General features: G+C 37.0%; 1 long non-coding RNA gene across 1 annotated transcript; it reads right to left on the bottom strand.

Annotated features, from left to right (window-relative positions):
- Positions 1 to 4,387: 4,387 nt before the first annotated feature.
- LOC114460582 (uncharacterized) lies at positions 4,388 to 15,896 on the bottom strand. The gene is made up of 3 exons (XR_003673679.1): positions 15,591 to 15,896; positions 14,072 to 14,074; positions 4,388 to 4,399 (listed from the first exon to the last, which is right to left on the bottom strand). It is a non-coding gene; the product is annotated as an uncharacterized LOC114460582 (long non-coding RNA).
- Between the last annotated feature and the right edge of the window lie 5,739 nt (positions 15,897 to 21,635).

Below are 21,635 nucleotides of genomic sequence, written 5' to 3'. Positions count from 1 at the left end.
CTGAAAACTCTGTGCCTCTCTCCTGTTTTTGCTTCAGAGCATGATCTGACCTCCGTAGCTCTCACTGATCACTGTCTCCAGTTCTCCTGTTTTGATTCTGCTTGTTTTAAAAAACTTTGTATTATTTTGCATGTCAGTTTTCAACAAAGACCTTTTTTCCACACTACATCTTGTAACGGCCCTTGGGTTGAAAGAACAAGATGCTGGAGTCTGGACTGATGCTTCTCAAAGCCTCTTTATTTCAACGTTGAGCATAGCAGAGCACCGTGAAAACTACAAGACAATACACAATGCAAGTTATTTAACTTTATAGTTTTGTACAGTGCAAACAATTCACAAACATACTTTATTTAATCATTTTAATCATGTAAAACCAGACACAAGTAATTACCAACACTCATTATTGTAACCTATGAACAAATATTCATATTTAAGAAATAAACAAAGCAAATAAATGCAACAACTTATGTACAAACAAGAAAACTCAACCTCTTCACCTGCAGTAAGGGCCAAATAAACGATGCGTAACGTACCTCATTCCACTCACCAAGGGCGTTAAAAGGAATCCTGACACCCAGTGGAGACTACAGGTAACTGCAGGATGAGTTGTCTTAACACAGGAAAATAATAGTCTGAACATATGAGAAACAAGTCCAAACTACATCCATAATAAAACAGTGTTTAAGATTCTAAATAAGTGAGCCAGGGGTCAGTTACACTCCTTTTTTTACCATCTACATCATCACCTTATTCTGTTGTTTATTGCTATATATTTCATACGGAGCCCTGGAGGTGACATGGATGACATAATAAAAAAGGGGTAATTATGTCGAGATCCTGACTTACTAAGTTGAGATATTAAGTTGAGGCTTAAGATAGTTAAGTCAGGAGATAGACTGCGATAACACCATCAATGGTTTAAAACTAGAATGTTCGTTTACTGAGGACGAGCAGACAATGATCAGTTGAACAATTCCAGCCCAGGTCGTGCATGTGTGAAACATTAGGGGGCCATTAGGGGCCCATTGTGAGGCTTAAGTAAGTGTTAAATTCCTTAATAAAGAGACCTGTTGGTCACATGTATTTGTGAGCAGGGACAAGGCTTACAATTACAAAGTCAATTATCTAAACTCAATTACAATTCTATTACAGTTACAACAGCAACACATTTATTCAAGTATAAATTCAATTGTAATTATACCATGATTGTAATTAATTATCAGTTACGTGATTACATTTATAACTGACACCAACCCTGGTACTAGCACTATTTAAATGTGGTTTATTGTAGTTACATCATAATTAAAGTTCAGTAGACTCAGGACTAAGTCTGTGTCTCTGTTCTAAAGTCATCTTCATGGCTGGTTCCCCTCCTTTGTTCCATGTACAGTCTGGTTCAAACATATCATAGAACAGACTCTGCTCTGTGACCTTCAGCTTATGTGAAAACACTGTTGACAACAAACAGACTTAGCCCTAGCTAAATAACATACCCACAATGCAATAGTGATTATATCTGAAATGGGAAAATACATTTTTACTAGTTATGGTCCAAAGGTCAGAATGACTCTATTGTAATTCCTCTTTTTATGTTTATTCAGCATCTGTGTTTGATCACTAATTTCACCCTCTGAGTATGATCGAAGTGTCACAAAATATTCAATAATTTGGCACAATGAAAAACATTGGTAAAAAAAAAAAAAGATGCAAATGCGACGGAACCGCATAACTGGCGTGTGTGGCCGATACGTACGTGTCAAAGAACAGTCGGAGCAGTGGAGGAAATGAATGAGGAAACCAGACTCCAGGTTTTGATGAATCAGCTTTTTTTTTAATCCATTTTGCACCACCAGCAGAAGTTCAATCTCTACTAAACTCTACGCTCTAGTGAACAGAATCAAGGTCCTTCTATACAGGTTCATCTATAATTAGCATGTACCAAGCATGGGGGTGACATTAAAAGCATAACAGAAATATTTACACAAACAATTCTTAACAGACATCACAAACAATAACCCTATATTAATATCATTTCCTTATTTACATCCCTTAAATGATGAAACTGTATATTTACATTTACCTGTTCCTAGTCTCTACTTGGTCTCTCCCACCTGGAAATATAAAAGGTGGAATTCTTTCACCAGGACACCTCAGGAAAGAGGAGGAGAGCATGTACAGGTAAACACACCCACAGTAACAGAAATATTTAGTCATTTCATATTTCACTGGTAAGTTATTTGTCAAATGTAGCTCTACTGTACCAGCCTCAGATGAACAAGGATGTTATAAACTACATAAACTCAACAACAAAAAGAGCCACTCCCACTTCTAGCACGAGCCCTAACCTGGTGCAGACAAACTAGACAACTGTCGAGAGCAGCACTTTCTCTGTGTGTGTGTGTGTGTGTGTGTGTGTGTATATTAATATTCACTGGATGTTCATAAAGTTTTGTAAAGCTCACTTGTTATGCTCTGAGTGCTCAAAAGGCACCTGGACAGCAACAGAGGGTCAAACAGCACAAAGACAGTTCAGTTTTCAACAATTTATTCATCTAAACACCAGGACAAACACTTCCCAGGTGGAGAAGGTGAGGGCTGGGAGCTTTGTGCCAAATAAATGAAACAAACCAGGCTTTATCAAACTCTACTGCTGCAATATGAAAAGGAACAAACAAAAACCCTGACTAACTAACTAAAGAAGAGGCCCCACCCCCTACATGGGGGGGGCACTAACCACTACCTAGTGTTTCTAGACATAAAAATTCCGAGGTGTAAAATGTACCTCGTCTTACCTAACCCTACACCTCACCACCACACGGAGAACAAAACAAAAGTGAAGACCACCACGTAGCACAGCCCTTATATACACTGCAGGTGAGCACAGCTGATCAGCTGATCAGCTGCTGAAACTAAAGAGGAGGATTACAACAGTGCAAAGTTTACATGCACGTAACACTCGGTGATCATTAGTGGTTTTCATTTAAACACAACCTTCAGCTGTTTTTATTATGGGTTTATTTTAGTCAAACAATCTGAATGTGTGTGTGTGTGTGTGTGTGTGTGTGTGTGTGTGTGTGTGTGTGTGTGTGTGTGTAACTTCCTGTAAGTGGTGACAACAGTTCCAGGTACATAGTCTGAAGGAAGGTTCTTTTGTTTTCCCAGAGTTGGAGGATTTATTTCAGTCTGAATGCAGTGATACATGAGATCTAATCTGATCTTGTTCTGGTTTGGGATTAAATTAGGGTCATAAAGATTGTGTGTGTGCAAAATAAAAAAGTGTGTGTGTGAAAAATATTTGTAAAAACTATTTTGTGTGTGCAAAACGTTTTTTTTGTGTGTGTGAACTTTTCTGTTCCAAACCAAATACACAGACTAATTGTGACCCTGGTTTAATTGTGCTTATGAACCAGCCAATCAGCATTCAGCTTACAAAACACGCCCCCTTCCTCCTTCATTGGATGATGAAAAATGTCAGAGAGCCATAAAGCAAGTGAACAGGTGATTAATATAATATCTTAACACAGGGTGTAGAAGTTTAATAGTTAATTACAGTTTAAGAAGCTGTAGTTAAAGTTTTCACACAAAAAATGTCTTTTAAAAATATATACAAATCATTTTTATTCACAGATTTTTTTTACACAATCTTTATGACTTTAATTTAATCACATATTCTGACATCAGGCCAATTTTAGGTCAATTGTGTGTTAGGTTTGGGTGGTATCCAAATTTTGACACCGTTATACCACCTCCCTATTTTATCGAGGTATACGGTAATAACACGACTAAAAAAAATGATGTAAAACTTCAGGGTGACTGTGGGTCCTTAGAAGCCCTAAAAAGTATGAAATTCACACACACACACACACACACACACACACACACACACACACACACACACACACACACACACACACACACACACACACACACACACACACACACACACACACACACACACACACACACACACACACACACACACACACACACACAGATGAAACATAAAAGTAGAACCTTCACCTCCTAATGTGTGCAGTGAGTCTTAATAACTAAAAATACACAAAGACAAGAAGAACCAACACACAGAGATAGAGAGAAGATCTCAGTTCCTCTGATGTGTTCTTCACTCTATACTGGTTCTTCTCTGGTGTTCCTGTAGAGCAGAAAGAGGAGTGAGGTTCTCTCCAACATCTGATGAAGTAGAAGAAGAAACTAAACTCAGACTCACCTGGAGGACCAACTCTCAGACTGATGGAACAGACTGGATCTCCACCAATAACTGATCTCTGCTGATGAGGTGAGTTTCTCTGGAAGAATCGACACTCATAGGTTCCTTCATCATCTGATGACACGTTCTTCAGAATCAAACTGATGTTTCTGTTCTTCATCTGTAGATCTACTCTGTCTTTGTAGGACTGGAGCTGATGGTGTGGATCAAGTCGTTTACTTCTGTACAGGAGAACGTATCCTTCCTTCAGACCAGTTCTGATCCATTCCACCACAGCAACGGTTCCTCTACCAGGAGCTTCACATGGTAGAGTGACATCATGTCCAGATTCTACTGAGATGATCCTTTGGTCTGAGGAGAAACAACAAGACAGAGATGTTGATCAGCCAATCAGATCCAAAGGTCAGAGAGAGATTAATGGTTGATTCTCAGCTGTGTTCTTTATCTCACGTTAACCACACCAAAGTCCTGCTTTGTATGTTCTGGTCTGTGTGTGTGTCAGTTACACTGTGTGTGTGTCAGTTACACTGTGTGTGTCAGTTACACTGTGTGTGTCAGTTACACTGTGTGTGTCAGTTACACTGTGTGTGTGTCAGTTACACTGCGTGTGTGTCAGTTACACTGTGTGTGTCAGTTACACTGTGTGTGTGTCAGTTACACTGTGTGTGTCAGTTACACTGCGTGTGTGTCAGTTACACTGTGTGTGTGTCAGTTACACTGTGTGTGTCAGTTACACTGTGTGTGTCAGTTACACTGTGTGTGTGTCAGTTACACTGTGTGTGTCAGTTACACTGTGTGTGTCGTCTAAACACACTTAGGACCTAAAGTCAGGATATTTACGTGTGAGTAGCTGAGCTTATTCATCTTTTTTTTATACTTGACAATGATCTAAATGTTCAATTAATTTTCATATTGGATAATTTGCCATGGACGTCATATACGTTTATTATGTTTATGTTTTCTCTATTAAACATGGCGTTTTCTCCCCCAGATGTGATGTCATGTCAGTGAATACTATTGATTAAATACATAACTTTTAATTGCTTTACCACTAAATGAACTTAGTATTTTTATTAATAAAAACAGACAAAGCAGTAAAGTATGTAAAGCTACAGTTTAAGCTAGCAGTGGTGATGTTCTCAGAGTGATTCAACATTTAACCAATAGGAGACAGACTCACCTGCAAACACCCTTAGCAAACAGAACAATAACAGGAGCCACTGGGCGGAGCTCATTTCTCTTCTTCTGCCCCACTAACTGAGTCTGAGGGAGAGTGATAACAGACGGGATAAACTGCATGTAAACCTAAGAGAAACATATCCAAGGTGGAGAGAACAGAGTCTGCTCTGACCAGCAGCTGAGATTACTGCTGGTGTTTTTCCCTCTCCCTCATCTCCCTTGTTTTAATCTAACATTAACCTCTATCAACATCCTGATCCTGAATCTAATCATAGAATGAATGATCTGGTCTTTCTTCACTTTTAGTCAAATCTGTCTACGAGAAGAGAAGGACGGCCAATGGGAGAGTTCACAAGTCCTGAGGACGTGGAAGACGTTCACCACCAGATTAGAAATGATGATATCCAGGGTTCTACACTAACTTTCTATTGAGCAGGGGTGGGGGTAATGTACAGCATAGCCACACATGCTAATGAGTAGTTGACTTAACTAACGTACTGTAGTTTTGTATGAAGTAAATATTGAAATGACTCCAGATATATTTACTAAATGTTTTAATATTTTAGTGACAATATTAAGTTTTTTCTGCAACAATCAGTGGCTGAAATAACAGGTCATTGATTTTATATCATTTTAAAATTAAATAAATAACATTCAATCATAACAACAGGTTACATGTATTGTTTTTTATTTTACATAAATGCTGTACATGAATAAAGTTAACAGTAACATAACCAACTTATCATCTGCATTGTTTCACCATGAATTAAATTATATACAGTTAAAATTATATAGAATAAAGTTTGATTTAATTTGATGTGATTTATTAGTGACTTCAGATAGGTACAATGAACACACACTTATTATAGGAATATTACTAATATCATCAAATTATTTGAATTATTAAACTTTACTATTTATTTATTTGTACTTTAAGAAAAACATTATTAATAAATTTTCATTTTTTTCCCCCAACTGTAATGTTTGTATTATTTGAACATGTTTTACACTGAATATAAGAGAAGCTCCTACATCTCTTTATACTTTGTATAATGACAATAAAGGCACCAAAATTAACTGAATTAAAAATGTGTGTAAAAGAAATATTCAATGATTATTTAAACAAACATGTTCTAAAAAACCTTGTGTCAACAACAATCTATTAATTCTATTATGTCAGCCCTGCTGTTCCTTTGTAACGGACATGTAAATACTTCCACTAAGGAACTAATGATTATCATAAATATAGTCATATTATTATAATATGTTACATGTGAAAGGTGATCCTATGAGCTCTGGTTCTAACGGAATCTTCTCTCAGTCATTTATTAAAGGAAACATAACATAAGATGTTTAATTGTGGTCAAGCCAGTCGTGGTTCATGTTTGTCTGGTCAATGTTTACTTGTGCGTGAATATACTAATACTTACAGTAATCACAATGAGACCGCCCTGAGGAGCTGCTGGTAGAGACTGTGGGTCAGACAGCAATCTCACTATCAGACCCATGAAAATTAAGATACATTCATAACTATTATTATCTTCAGTAATAAACTAAAGATATCACTAAGGTATGCGTTCGGATTTCAAAGTAAAAGACGACCTGAGAGAGAGAAAAAAAAATCCATAAGTAGTCCATGATTCATATTATGATTAACTTAGTACTTCCTAGACAAACCAGCATGAATAATATTCAAAAAGTACACAGTAAAATTACTGAATATTATTCATGCAAGTAGTCTATGTAGGAGCCATTTTGTGTTTATTGTTGGCATGATATTTAGTTGTGGATATGTTATATATTAGTTTCCACTAGGGACACCAAAGGGCACTGGGGTGTGTGTATATAAGGGTGACAGGAAGGGGTGTAACAGGTAGGGGGAACACATACACTTCTCACCAAACAGGCTTTCATGGTGAAACTCAGCACTCAGACAAACAGCTGGAAAGATGTGTGTTGTTCTCAGTTTGACTTATCAGACATTACAAATAAACCCAACTCAACTACAATAACAGCTGGAACATCTGCTGAGACTTCACTCCTACCTGTGTGATAATGGCAATCATTGGAACAGTGGAACTAAATCTGGAAAACCGCCATTACAGTCTATGTAATGTTGGGTTAAAGTTGGGTTAAATATTCTTAAAGTTGTATTCTCTACCAGCAGCTCTGTCAGTATAATCACGCACAAGAAAACGACCAGACAAACATGAACCATGGATGGATTGACCGCAGTGATGTACAACTATTAACAAACATGTTTAACAGTTAAATCTGATGGTCTCAGCCTTACACAACTATGCTGCATGATTAAGACGCTTTTTGAAGAATAAAAACTGCAATTTTAACATTTGAAAACATCCAGAATCGTAGTGACGTTAATAACGTTTGAAGTAAACAGTATGTAGATCCATAAAAGTTAAAGTATTTAAGTTCACCTTCCCTCTGCTTCCAGACTTCATCAGGCAGCTGCACAGGTCAAGATAACCATGATGACGTGGCAGATCCACTGTAAATGTACCGAGCCTTTACATCAATGACTTCGTATTCCACGTTCGTATTTCCCGGTTACTCACGTGGAAGGGCGGGGATTCCATGTTGAGCTAATGGTTCTCCGCTCCATTCTACGCTGTGTGTCCGTAGTGTCAGTGTTTTACTGACTCATCTCTGATGTAGTTCTACAGCTGTTCTTCTTCTGTGGTGTGAGTTCTACAGCTGTTCTTCTTCTGTGGTGTGAGTTCTACAGCTCTGTTGGTCCTGTTAGCTGATGACGGAGCTGGAAACCAGAGTCAGACACAAACACGGGAATCTGTCCAACCTGGCAACACTGGTTTGTCTCCAAAGATGGCGCAGGCGCACTGAGGTGTTCCAGTAATCTGGAGAAAATGAAGGTAAACAAACTTTCATTTTACGACTTTATTCTTGAAATATTGCATTTTTAATCTAGAAATATTACAATTTTAATTTCGAAATTTTACGACTTTATACTCATAGTTTTTTATTTACAAAGCCTGTGACATAATGAGACACTGGGAGGGGGTCACCAGAGAAACTAAGAATATTTTCTGAACAATTTGAGACATTTTATTTATTTTTACATTTTTCTACATCTCCACCAAATTCACCATATTTTAAAATATTTCATCACTTTTTCTTTCCAGATTTTTGCTCCTTTTAATGTATTTAATACATTTCTGACACTTCTACATCACATTTTAATGACTTTTCTCTACATATTTTCTACTTTCCAAACATGTTCATCACTTATAAACCATTTCTACCACTTTTACACCTAATGTCACATATGTTGACCCATTATTGTCACTTTTAACCTCTTTTCACCAGATTTCATTTCCTGATTATTTTTGCTAATTTAACCACATTCATCATTTCTCATGACCATTATTTATCAGTTTGACACTTTGAACCCATTTTATTAGTGATTAAAACCATCTTTAAGATGACTATAATAATAATAATAATAATAATAATAATAATAATAATAATAATAATAATAATAATAAATAAATAAATGTGGTTATCACAGATTCATAGAACAATAGACCATCATTTTACTGACTTTATGGATGGACCCCAAAAATCTCTCCTTTATTCCCCCTTATAGATGGTCCTGTCTCCACATGACTGTTCTTCAATGTTCATGTCTGTGTTCAACCACCTTCAGCTACAGTGGGGGTCCCTGCTCTCTGGGACCTTTATTTTGGAGGGTCCCCGCTCTCTGGGACCTTTATTTTGGAGGGTCCCCGCTCTCTGGGACCTTTATTTTGGAGGGTCCCCGCTCTCTGGGACCTTTATTTTGGAGGGTCCCCGCTCTCTGAAACCTTTATTTTGGAGGGTCCCTGCTCTCTGGAACCTTTATTTTGGAGGGTCCCTGCTCTCTAGGACCTTTATTATGAAAAGGTTGAGAACCACTGCTTTAAGAGAGGGTTAGGTTTACTGGTTTTAAACTTTTTCCTGATTGTAGTTTTTTTAAATCGTTTTGTGTTTTTGTTTCAGTTTCTGTGTTTTCTATAAATATCAGGATTATTACAGAACAAATTAAATGAAAAAGGATATTTTAGTTTTTTAAAGTAAAACTCATGGACTAGAATCAGATGTAAGTCATTAGAAACATTAATGACGTTGGTTCTGTTGTGGCACTAATCACCCAGCAGAGGTCACTGTTCTGCAGAGGAAGTTTAAACACTAGGTTATTTAAAAAGGAGTTAAAATTGATAGATATAGATAACAGAAGTTTATTATTTACAGTAGAGAATCAAATCAGAGCTAATGAGAGAATCTACAGCACGGTCCTGTTTACAAAGGTAGAAGGATTTTAGATCTTTGAATTCTTTTCAATGTTTTATGGAAAAACAAACCATTCTATCAGAAAAGAGGTCACCTGTAATCAGAGGAAATCATTCACTTTTCATACTGAATAATATCTTTAGATTCATTATTCATTTGTTGATTACTCAGAGAATAGTCTAATGTATGGAACATTATCACCTAATTATTCATTTGATCATATGAGTGACTTTAAGTTTAAATGAAATTCTAAAAATGCCACTAGCTCTAATAGCTCTATAAACTTCCATAAATCAGCTCCTGGATGCTGATCTACAGACAGATTCTATGGAACAATGAAAATATTCAGAATAAAAACTCATCATTATTTCTTTAAAAGTGGTTCAACAAAGGAATTATTTAGATAAATGATCAAGAACAGGTCATTGATTATAATGAATTCATCACAACTTATTAAAGCACAATCCCTCTGTCAGAATATTGTACAGTTTCAAACATGATTTTAAAATGTCTGGAACAACTTATAAACAGTTCAAAATCATAATAAATAACAAAACATCTTTAAAAACATCAAACATGCAAAACTGTCACAGAAAGATTGAACTAGTGTTGACATCATGTACAGATTATGTAGTGGGTTCGATACAAGAAAATGATATGGCTTAGTCAGCTTCGTGTTCTGGTGAATTTATTGTGCAGGTCCGCCCAAAAGTGCAAACAAAAAAAAATGACTTTGCCAAAACCAGATCCAAGTGTACTTCTTTCTATAATAATTACAATATTTACAGCCTGCTCCGTCCTTGCCAAGAATTGGTACCTTCCATGTACTCAGCTCCTCCTTCAAACACACACAACCCTCCTGTCGTGTTGAAGGCCCTTTATATAGCCTGAGGCCCCGCCCCCAACACAATGAAAATAAAGAAAACCAACAGTTTTTCTACACACAGAAACGAAATCACAAGATAAGTATTTTTAACAAACTACAAAAAAAACTAACCACAATAATATATTTACTAATGACTCTCACATTCCCCAAAAGAGAAAATAAAACAATTCTGCATTGAGACCGTAAAGTCACCTGACATCCCGTGACGTCACTCATGCACGCCCTGCATATGACGCAATATAATGCGGAAGACGTATTCACTCAGGTTGGCTGGGTAAGTGTATGACTGAGTGGCGTATACCGGTGAAAGGTTTGCAACTTGGAGAAACTATGGATGGGAAAGTAGTTGAGCAACGGCCTAGTGTTCACCCATGGCGGCTGTGGTGGCTGATGACACGAACCCTGAGGACCGTGGTAAACGGATGAAACGGTAAGAAAAAGCTGGTCTGAGTGAGTGTGAATGTATATGTGTGCGTTATCGTCGTGGCGGCTCCCCCTTCACTAGCTGACGGGGCTACTCCGTCACAGATTAAAAATACATAAAACAAGATAATAATAATAGTAACTCTACATTTAAGGTGTTGCGTGTTCAGCCTCGTTGCTCATTCTTTCAGTGAACCACACGTTTCTCGTTTGAGTAGTCTTTATTCTCAGCTTAGTTCAGGCATCCTCATCAGAACATAACGGAAGTACACTGAACCTTCTTCCCGCTCAAACGGAACCGGAAACACTCACAAAACAAAGGAAGTAAAAACACACTCAGCAGGATCTAGAACCACGTTCCGTGCCTATCAAAATAAAGTGCTAAAAGAAACATATAACATCACACAGACAAGACTGATTGAGAACATACTCCAACATAAGGTGACATATTGAGTCTTTTGATTGTACATTGACTGTATTTATGTTTATGAACCCTTAACAAATATCAATCCTTTGGCCCTCGTCATATTCTTTATTGTATTACTTTTATGTATCTTATCCTGCAACTATTATTGTATTTTACTATTAAAATGTCCTCCTAGACTATTAATACAGCACCAATGACACGTACTGTAAGTCATCTCATAGGAACAATGTCAGTGATGTGTATTTTGGAGCCAAAACTTTTTGGAGACAAAATGTCAAGGTCAAGGTCACGTCAAGTGTCAAAAACCAACGTTTTCCATATCTCTGTAATTATTGATCGTACAAGTTTGATGCTTACATTTATGAAAAGTTCATTTCAAGTAGAATATTTTATTTCATAGAACCAAAGCTGTACCACCTACCAGTAAAAACATTAGTAGGGGTCAAAGTTCATGAGTCACAAAAACAAGACTTTTTCTCTATAACTTGGCCACACATTGAGATCCAGTGTTCAGACTGGTACCATTGAACGACATTTCCTTTCAATGTGTATATTATAATATTTAAGGTCAAGGTCAGTCTTCTGTTTTTATTTAATTTAATTTGTAAAAAGAACAAAGTCGTCAATAAATCCAGATACAGGTTATTCACCTTATGAATACAGGTCTGGACTAGTTTCTGATATATTTTCTCTGTTATGTTTTATAATAAATGTGTTCTTTGTATCTCCTGTGCACACTGATCACTGCTGTTTCAACAAACAAGCGTGTGTAGTGTATAAAGTTCTAATAATATAATACATTTAACTGGACAAAGTTTAACTTACACGTATGAAACGTGCACTGATAATGAAACACAGGTAAACAAAGGTAAATAAATACCTAATATTTAGCACACAAATTGTGTGCGTGCGTGTGTCTAAAAAAGAAAAACATTGTTTAAATGAAAACCTAGATGAAATATTGTTCCTTTAGAGGTAAAAAAAAAAAAAAAAAAGCATGTTCATATTTTGAAACAGATTCTCTAGGGTCATTTTCATTAAATATAATAATGTATGTGTTAGAAAGGCTCCAGATGTTTTAAGTTATTAAGCTAAGTCATTGTTTCTTATTATTTGCATTTATTGTGTCCACCTTAAGAGCTGACGTTAACTCACCCGTTCCACGTTAACAGCATGAGCGCTGATCATTAGCAGCTGCACTGGAGAGAAAACTATAGTTAAGTTTACTTTCTTTCTCTTTAAAGTCTATTGTGCAGTGTTCAAGTGTTGGTGTGTCATTGTTGGATGTAAGTACAGTATTTGGTTCATTATTGAGTGAGTGTCTGCTATACCGTTTGTCTCACGTGCTGTTATGACTGTGTTTGTATGATACGACATCAGATTTCTGCTGAAGTTCACACTGTGCTTTAAGTATTTTCACTTTAGATTTCTCAGTGGTTTATTGTTTAAATAGTTTATTTAGGTTAATAAGCACTTTACTAAATGTGTAGTATTTATATTGTGTTAGTCTGCTGTCTGTTTGGACATGCCCATGTTGTGTTGATTGACTGGTGCATCGCAGCCTGTCTTAGATCTCTATTTAAGATAAACTGATGCCATTTACGGCTGTAGAAACCTTTATTTAGTTATGGTTTACTGTTTACATGATTTGTAATGGTACAGTAAATGTGTGTCAAAGTTATTGTCTTATTTGAGATTGATATTTAGATTATGTGATGTGATAACCTGTGTATTAGAATTGTAGAGTATTGTTATGTGATATTGTGGTATTATTTTCATTATTATTTCTTGTCTGTATTCTACAGAACCACACACACACACCTGTTTAGAGCTGTACCCATTGTTTCATCCATCTTCATGCCTGTTATTCACCTGTGCCTGCAACTATTGACTAAACCAGGGGTGTCCAATTCCGGTCCTTGAGGGCCACTATCCAGCTCTGCAGAAGCCTGATAACGATCCTAATCATTTGAATCAGGTGTGTTGGAAGAGGGAAACATCTAAAACATGCTGGATAGTGGCCCTCGAGGACCAGGATTGGACACCCCTGGACTAAACAGTTAAACTTCATCTCTTCAACCTCTTGTTATTGTGTCCTGACCAACGCCTCGTGGGCAAATGAAGCTTAAACACACAATGAACCAACCTATTATACAGTCCTTCAGTTAAATCTAATCAACAATATGCCTGTAGACAATGTTCATTATTTCAGTTTTAATAACATTTCAATCATGAAAAATATAAGAAATATAATATTTTATAAGTTTTATTACCATCATTGTGTTCTATAATACGCCATATTTCATCATTTTCATGTGAAAACTACAACTATTACAGAACACAATGATGATGATAAAAGTGAAAACAACTGGTTAAAAAAGTTCCATGTTTGAATTGCTTTTATTTGTGTGTTTGACTCTAAAGAATCTTTATAGAAATATGAAAAACATGAAGACTATTTTAATCATGGAGGAGGTTGTGTGTGTTTACTTCTAAACTATATTTCTACTTCAGACTGATTCATGCTTCATACATGAAAACTATGTTCTGCTCTAACCTGTTATTACATGAAACCATCCTCATTAAAACACACACAGAGACATCTCCATCAACCACACACTTCCTTGGATGAGTTGTGAGCCCCGCCTGCCTTAATGCACACAACACAGCAGCCATGTGGCGGTTACTGTAGATGATTACATCATTGTTATGGGTAGGCTGGGCCTGACAGGCCTGTAGGTTTTTTCTGTTTTCTCTCTCTGTCATTCAGTGACTAACGAGGGGTGGAGCCACCTGATCAGGAGCTGTTGATTGGTTCTCTGCTGTGTAGGACCAATCATCTCTGGAGCCAGTCTTTATAAGGACTGCTAGATGGTCTCTATCTATCTACTACATGTGCTGGTTTAGAAACCACTTCTGTTGGTCATTATAAGGAGGTACAGGATTCAGACCAGTTGGGTACCCTACATTTACAGCACGTAGGTAACGTTGAGGTTAGTACCAGATTAGATAGTCAGCCTTTAAGTTCTTTTTGTTTCTGCTGTGATTAGAGAGGTTGATAGACAGAGGTTTGGTTTTGTAAATTATACTGATTTAGAACAACCTATTGGTTCCTACCTCCCCCACATCTGGATTAAATAGTGCTCTGCTGATAAATAAAAGGCTTGTTTGTCTTTGTTGTGGTTCTTCAGTTGTGTCTGTCTGTTTACAGTCTACCTTTTTGTGGGTGCAGCACTAGGTCCATCAGGTGTTGGAAGGTGGTCCTGAACAACACAAATGGAAGCGTGACTAATTGGTAGAAACTGTATGGAATGGAGAAGGTTGATGAGAGAATCTGCCAGTAGCCCTTAGTTAAAAACCGGTCCAGGAGGTCATCAACCTGGGGCATAAGATATTCATCACACAGTGACACTTAATTTACCTCCTGACAGTCCACACAGAAACATGTTTATGCTGAGGTAGTCTGTAGGGTCCAGAACATATCATTACCCTGGGGTGTGTGTCTATTTTATGTTATATGAGTGTTGTACGCCCAGGGAGGGGGAGAACACATCTGTTTTCTGTGATGGTCAGAGATGGTCATTAGGGAGTGAGGTCTGATTGTCATTTAGACAAACTAGACAACTGCCTCAGTTATCATTACTGGTTTTATTTAAACACAACCTTCAGCTGATTTTTATGAGTTTATTTATTTATTATATTTATTGTTTCACATGAAATAAAGACGAGCAAGAAGAGATTCATAAAAGCAGAAACAAAACATCTATCAAAGAACAACAAACAAATCACTCATTTAACACAAGCTTAAACACACACACACACACACACACACACACACACACACACACACACACACACACACACACACACACACACACACACACACACACACATGAAACATAAAAGTAGAACCTTCACCTCCTAATGTGTGCAGTGAGAGTCTTAATAACTAAAGTTACACAAAGACAAGAAGAACCAACATACAGAGATAGAGAGAAGATCTCAGTCTCTCTGATGTGTTCTTATCTCCATCCTGGTTCTTATCTCCACACTGGTTCTGCTTCTCTGATGTTTCTGTAGAGCAGAAAGAGGAGTGAGGTTCTCTCCAACATCTGATGAAGATGAAGAAGAAAGTAAACTCAGACTCACCTGGAGGACCAACTCTCAGACTGATGGAACAGACTGGATCTCCACCAATAACTGATCTCTGCTGACGAGGTGAATTTCTCTGGAAGACTCGACACTCATAGGTTCCTTCATCATCTGCTGACACGTTCTTCAGAATCAAACTGATGTTTCTGTTCTTTATCTGTAGATCTACTCTGTCTCTGTAGGACTGGTGTTGATAATCTGGATCAAGTTGTTTGTTTCTGTACAGGAGAACGTATCCATCCTTCAGATCAGTTCTGATCCATTCCACCACAGCAACGGTTCCTCCATCAGGAACTTCACATGGTAGAGTGACATCATGTCCAGGTTTTACTGGGATGATACTTTGGTCTGAGGAGAAACAACAAGACAGAGATGTTGATCAGCCAATCAGATCCAAAGGTCAGAGAGAGATTAATGGTTGATTCTAAGCTGTGTGTGTGTCACACTGTGCTGTTACACAACGTGTGTAACTGACCACCTAGGATAGCTGTGGCTTCATGCATGTTCTGGGTTCTTTTTACCTTTCTGGAAGAGTTAGTATAAATTACACAGGTACTGTTCAGTATCACCATATGTTTGATGTACAAAAACTTGAATACCATTCCACTTTTAAAAGTTATTTTAGTTCATGTCACAGAAAACTTGTTCCACTCCGTTACTGTCTCCTTCTTTGAACTAAAAAAGTTTGTCACTTCCATAGCTGTGACACATGAGCACAGCATGTCAAGTATCTTCTCCATTTTAACCTGGGAAATAAGGTGGTCAATCGGTGCCAATTTCCCTTATTTGGGAGATCGGCCGATCTTTTCTACCTCTGCAAACGTCTTAAAGGAGACATATCATAGTTTTAAATCCTTCCTTTTTACATATAAATCATACAGTTGTGGTCTATATAAAGCAGAACTGCAATGCTTGGGTCTGAATTCCTCATTATTATAGCTCCACCCCTTTTATGATGTGCTTCTGAGAGCAACTCGTTTTGGTGCTGTTTCTTTAAATGCAAATGAGACACTTCATACCCCGCCCCCTCTCCAGGTTGCAGAGGTGACACTCAGTTCAACTCCACCCTGTTCGCCCATTTTTGTAGTTTGATAGAAGAGATACGGCTATATAGCGGAGCATAAACTTTTTATTCAGAGGTTATTTACAAAATGTCAACAACGTTAGACTTGTCCATCCAGCCTTACATGTTCCAGCCAGAGTCTGACCCAGTGGAGCGAGATGAAAATGAAGATGATGAACCTGCAGAACCCTAACAAGTGAGCTAACACAAGCACCGAGCTAATGCTAGCACCAAGCTAACATCATGAAATGCATTTTAATACAGTCTTTTCAAAGACAAAAACGTCAAAATGAAATGACTAATGAAAACTTTAGACTTAAATTAAATCACGTAGGCCATATCATCAAGGATCTAAAACGAGCACACAGCGCTAACATATGAAGACGGTGCAACTGCTAATGCTAACAAAACAATGACAGGGACGTCTTATCATCACACTTTTTAGCGTTATTTACAGCTTACCGAAGTGCTCTGTTCATCGTCTCCAAAGATAGAAGGAATTGAACCCTCAATCAGACAAAGTCTTTCTGTAAATCCTTCTTTATACTGGTGGAGGTTGATGAAGCAGTCATCATTGAAGTGCTTCACACACACAAAAATGACCTTATCCACAGATGTGGTACATTTCTATAAAAAATAAAACTCAACCAGACACTTTGAAAAGGTTCTGATGCTGGGAGACGGTGTAATGAAGCGTGTGGGTTACTACATCCAACAACCCAACATTTTGACTTATCCTCTCATAACTTCAGCATCCTGGAGCTTGGACTACAAAATAAAAGCCAGAAATAAAAATGGTGGATTGCTCGAAGTGTTGGACCTGGAGTTGATGAACTAATTTGGCAGTTCTGCTGCAAATACTGTGATGTAATAGTTCAAAAAACGTAATAGAGAATAGAAAAATCTAAACAGATTGAAAAATATGATCAAAACAGAATATAAAGATATCAATGGAGCACCTGAAGAGACTAATTTGAACTTTTCTGTACTTCTAAACAATCTAAAAATACAACAAAATGCATTTAAGGGCTAAAAAAGTGGATTTAACATGATATGTCCCCTTTAAAGTTCTTCGTAAAGTCAGTCACTGTCCTCTTCTGCTGGGAGATGACTGACAGGCCCCGCCCACCAGATCATGTGTGTGTGCATGCTGCGGATGCCTCTAACACAGGATAACAACAGCAGTCAGTTAGCTTAGCATGTCGGCAGTTTTACACAAAAAAGAGGACAAAGGATCCTGTAACGCATCAATAAGTTCTGGTGGAGCAGCAAACAAAACACTACGTACACACGTACTATAAGACACCACCACACCGCTGAGTGTAGAGCATTTGAAGCTAGATGCTAATGCTAAAGCTAATGGAGCAAACAGCCACTGATCAGTGAAAAGATCAGTTACTATGAATAAAATGATGGGTTTTGTATATGAATAAAAACCTTCCACTAATGTATAAGTGACTGTAATAATAAAACAACTAACCTGTGTCATGTTTATTCTGTCATTACACGTTAACTTGTGAAAATGTTACACATAATGAACTTTATTATTTCTCTAGAATGTTTAACTTTTAGGATCTTTTCTCCTATAAACTGTTGCAAGTTATTTTCAGAATCATATTTTTACATTTAAATATCTACAAAGCTGCTGCATTTGGACATTTTTTTTTTTTTAATTTTTGCTCTACATGGAAACTTAAAACTCAGGACACTTTATTGTTGGTTTACCATGTTTTTATTAGTTTGTCCTGTAGATTATTATATCATTGATGTGTCTGAGGAGGAAGAGGATGTTTGTCTGACTCAATAACAATAGCCGCTTAAATATCCATGTGTTTAACTGTAATGTGCAGTTTTTTGGCTGAAAACAACAAGTGTGTGGATAGAAAAAGATAATCACTAGTGATCAGCTGTGGTGTGTGGATAGGGTCTACAGACACGCCCACTCAAGGCAAATTTATTTGTATAGTGCATTTCATACACAAGGCAACTCAATGTGCACTTCGTAGGTCACGAATCAGCCCGTTTTGAGAGTTGCTCAGAAAGTGACTTTTCAGAGGCTAAAACTCCAGAAAACAGGCGAGTTTAGGAAAATAAAGCTCAAATATTATGTTGTTGGGGTTCTTGGAACAAATGGAGATGATGGTGAAAAATAACAGAATACTGGACCTTTAATCAAGCTACTGCTACCTTTACAAATGCAGTGTGTGTTTTCCTATTATCACCTAAATTTTCCATTTCTTTCCTCACTTATTCATCTTTTCCAGTAACTTTTGTCTCTTTTTCTTATACTTCTTAGAAGACAATGTTCTACATGTTCGATTAATTTGCCATCATGGACATCATATTTGTTTGTTTCCTCTATTATGGCGTTTAACGCCCCAGATGTGACGTCACGTCAGTGAATACTATCGATTAGGACGCGACTTTTCATTACTTTAACACGATATGAAGCATTTTTATTAAAAAACGGACAAAGTAGGAAAGTATTTCCGTTTCTGTAAAGCTACAATTACAGTTTAAGCTAGTAGTGGCTCTGTGTTCTCCGAGAGTGATTCAGCATTTAAACTTTAACAGTATGTTTTGCTGAGTCAGCAGCTCACGGACAGACTCACCTGCAAACACCAACAGCAAACAAAGAAATAACGGGAGACAATGATGAGTGTCCATTTCTAACGTCACGTGATCGCCCTGAAATGTGGAAAAAAAACAGGAAGGGCGAGGTTTCCATGTTGAGCTAATGGTTCTCCGCTCCATTCTACGCTGTGTGTCCGTAGTGTCAGTGTTTTACTGACTCATCTCTGATGTAGTTCTACAGCTGTTCTTCTTCTGTGGTGTGAGTTCTACAGCTGTTCTTCTTCTGTGGTGTGAGTTCTACAGCTCTGTTGGTCCTGTTAGCTGATGACGGAGCTGGAAACCAGAGTCAGACACCAACACGGGAATCTGTCCAACCTGGCAACACTGGTTTGTCTCCAAAGGTGGCGCATGCGCACTGAGGGTGAATACTGTTCCAGTGTTTACGCTGGATTCAGACCAGTGACCCGGTGACGCTATAAATGATTTAAAACACCCAAGAAAACGGACTGCGTAAGACTGAACAAACAAACAACAACTGGGAAAATGTTTTCAGCTAGCTAACAGCTAGCTGCCCCGCAGCAGTCACTAATAAGTAATAAATCTGTGCTGAATTATTTTCACTTCTCCGTTTCAGATAATTTAGATAAACATACACATGGACTAAACCACTGACCAGAAACTCTCCTCTGTTAAAGAAATCTGGAGAAAATGAAGGTTAAACTTTCATTTTACGACTTTATTCTTGAAATATTGCAATTTTAATCTAGAAATATTACAATTTTAATTCCGAAATTTTACGACTTTATACTCATATTTTTTTTATTTACAAAGCCTGTGACATAATGTGATTATAATTTAGTTTAAATTTGCTTTCTTCCTTTTCTTCTTCTCCAGTTACCATAAAACAGGGGTTTTCAATCTTGAGGTCAGGACCCCATTTGGGGTCGTGAGACACTGGGAGGGGGTCACCAGAGAAACTAAGAATTTTTTCTGAACAATTTGAGACATTTAATTTATTTTTACATTTTTCTACAACTCCACCAAATTCACCATATTTCAAAATATTTCATCACTTTTTCTTTCCATATTTTTGCTCCTTTTAATGTATTTTTGCTACATTTCTCCCATTTCTGACACTTCTACATCACATGTTAATGACTTTTCTCTACATATTTTCTACTTTCCAAACATGTTCATCACTTATAAACCATTTCTACCACTTTTACACCTAATGTCACATATGTTGACCTATTATTGTCACTTTTAACCTCTTTTCACCAGATTTCATGCTTATTTTGTCACTTTTATCCCATTTTATTAGTGATTAAAACCAGGATTTCCATCTTTAAGATGACTATAATAATAATAAACGTTCCTGGATAACAGTGGATATTATTCAGATGAATAAATAAATGTGGTTATCACAGATTCATAGAACAATAGACCATCATTTTACTGACTTTATAGATGGACCCCAAAAATCTCTCCTTTATTCCCCCTTATAGATGATCCTGTCTCCACATGACTGTTCTTCAATGTTCAACCACCTTCAGCTCTCTGGGACCTTTATTTTGGAGGGTCCCTGCTCTCTGAAACCTTTATTTTGGAGGGTCCCTGCTCTCTTAAACCTTTATTTTGGAGGGTCCCTGCTCTCTAGGACCTTTATTATGAAAAGGTTGAGAACCACTGCTTTAAGAGAGGGTTAGGTTTACTTTGTTTAAACTTTTTCCTGATTTGAGTTTTGTTTGTTTGTTTCAATTTCTGTGTTTTCTATAAATATCAGGATTATTACAGAACAAATTAAATGAAAAAGGATATTTTAGTTTTTAAAGTAAAACTCATGGACTAGAATCAGATGTAAGTCATTAGAAACATTAATGACGTTGGTTCTGTTGTGGCACTAATCACCCAGCAGAGGTCACTGTTCTGCAGAGGAAGTTTAAACACTAGGTTATTTAAAAAGGAGTTAAAATTGATAGATATAGATAACAGAAGTTTATTATTTACAGTAGAGAATCAAATCAGAGCTAATGAGAGAATCTACAGCACGGTCCTGTTTACAAAGGTAGAAGGATTTTAGATCTTTGAATTCTTTTCAATGTTTTATGGAAAAACAAACCATTCTATCAGAAAAGAGGTCACCTGTAATCAGAGGAAATCATTCACTTTTCATACTGAATAATATCTTTAGATTCATTATTCATTTGTTGATTACTCAGAGAATAGTCTAATGTATGGAACATTATCACCTAATTATTCATTTGATCATATGAGTGAGTTTAAGTTTAAATGAAATTCTAAAAATGCCACTAGCTCTAATAGCTCTATAAACTTCCATAAATCAGCTCCTGGATGCTGATCTACAGACAGATTCTATGGAACAATGAAAATATTC

The sequence above is a fragment of the Gouania willdenowi genome, unplaced genomic scaffold (assembly GCF_900634775.1).
Source record: "Gouania willdenowi unplaced genomic scaffold, fGouWil2.1 scaffold_51_arrow_ctg1, whole genome shotgun sequence".
In the NCBI taxonomy this organism is placed as follows: domain Eukaryota; kingdom Metazoa; phylum Chordata; class Actinopteri; order Blenniiformes; family Gobiesocidae; genus Gouania; species Gouania willdenowi.
Note: the sequence above shows the minus strand (reverse complement) of the source record. Positions and strands in the feature narration are given on the sequence as shown.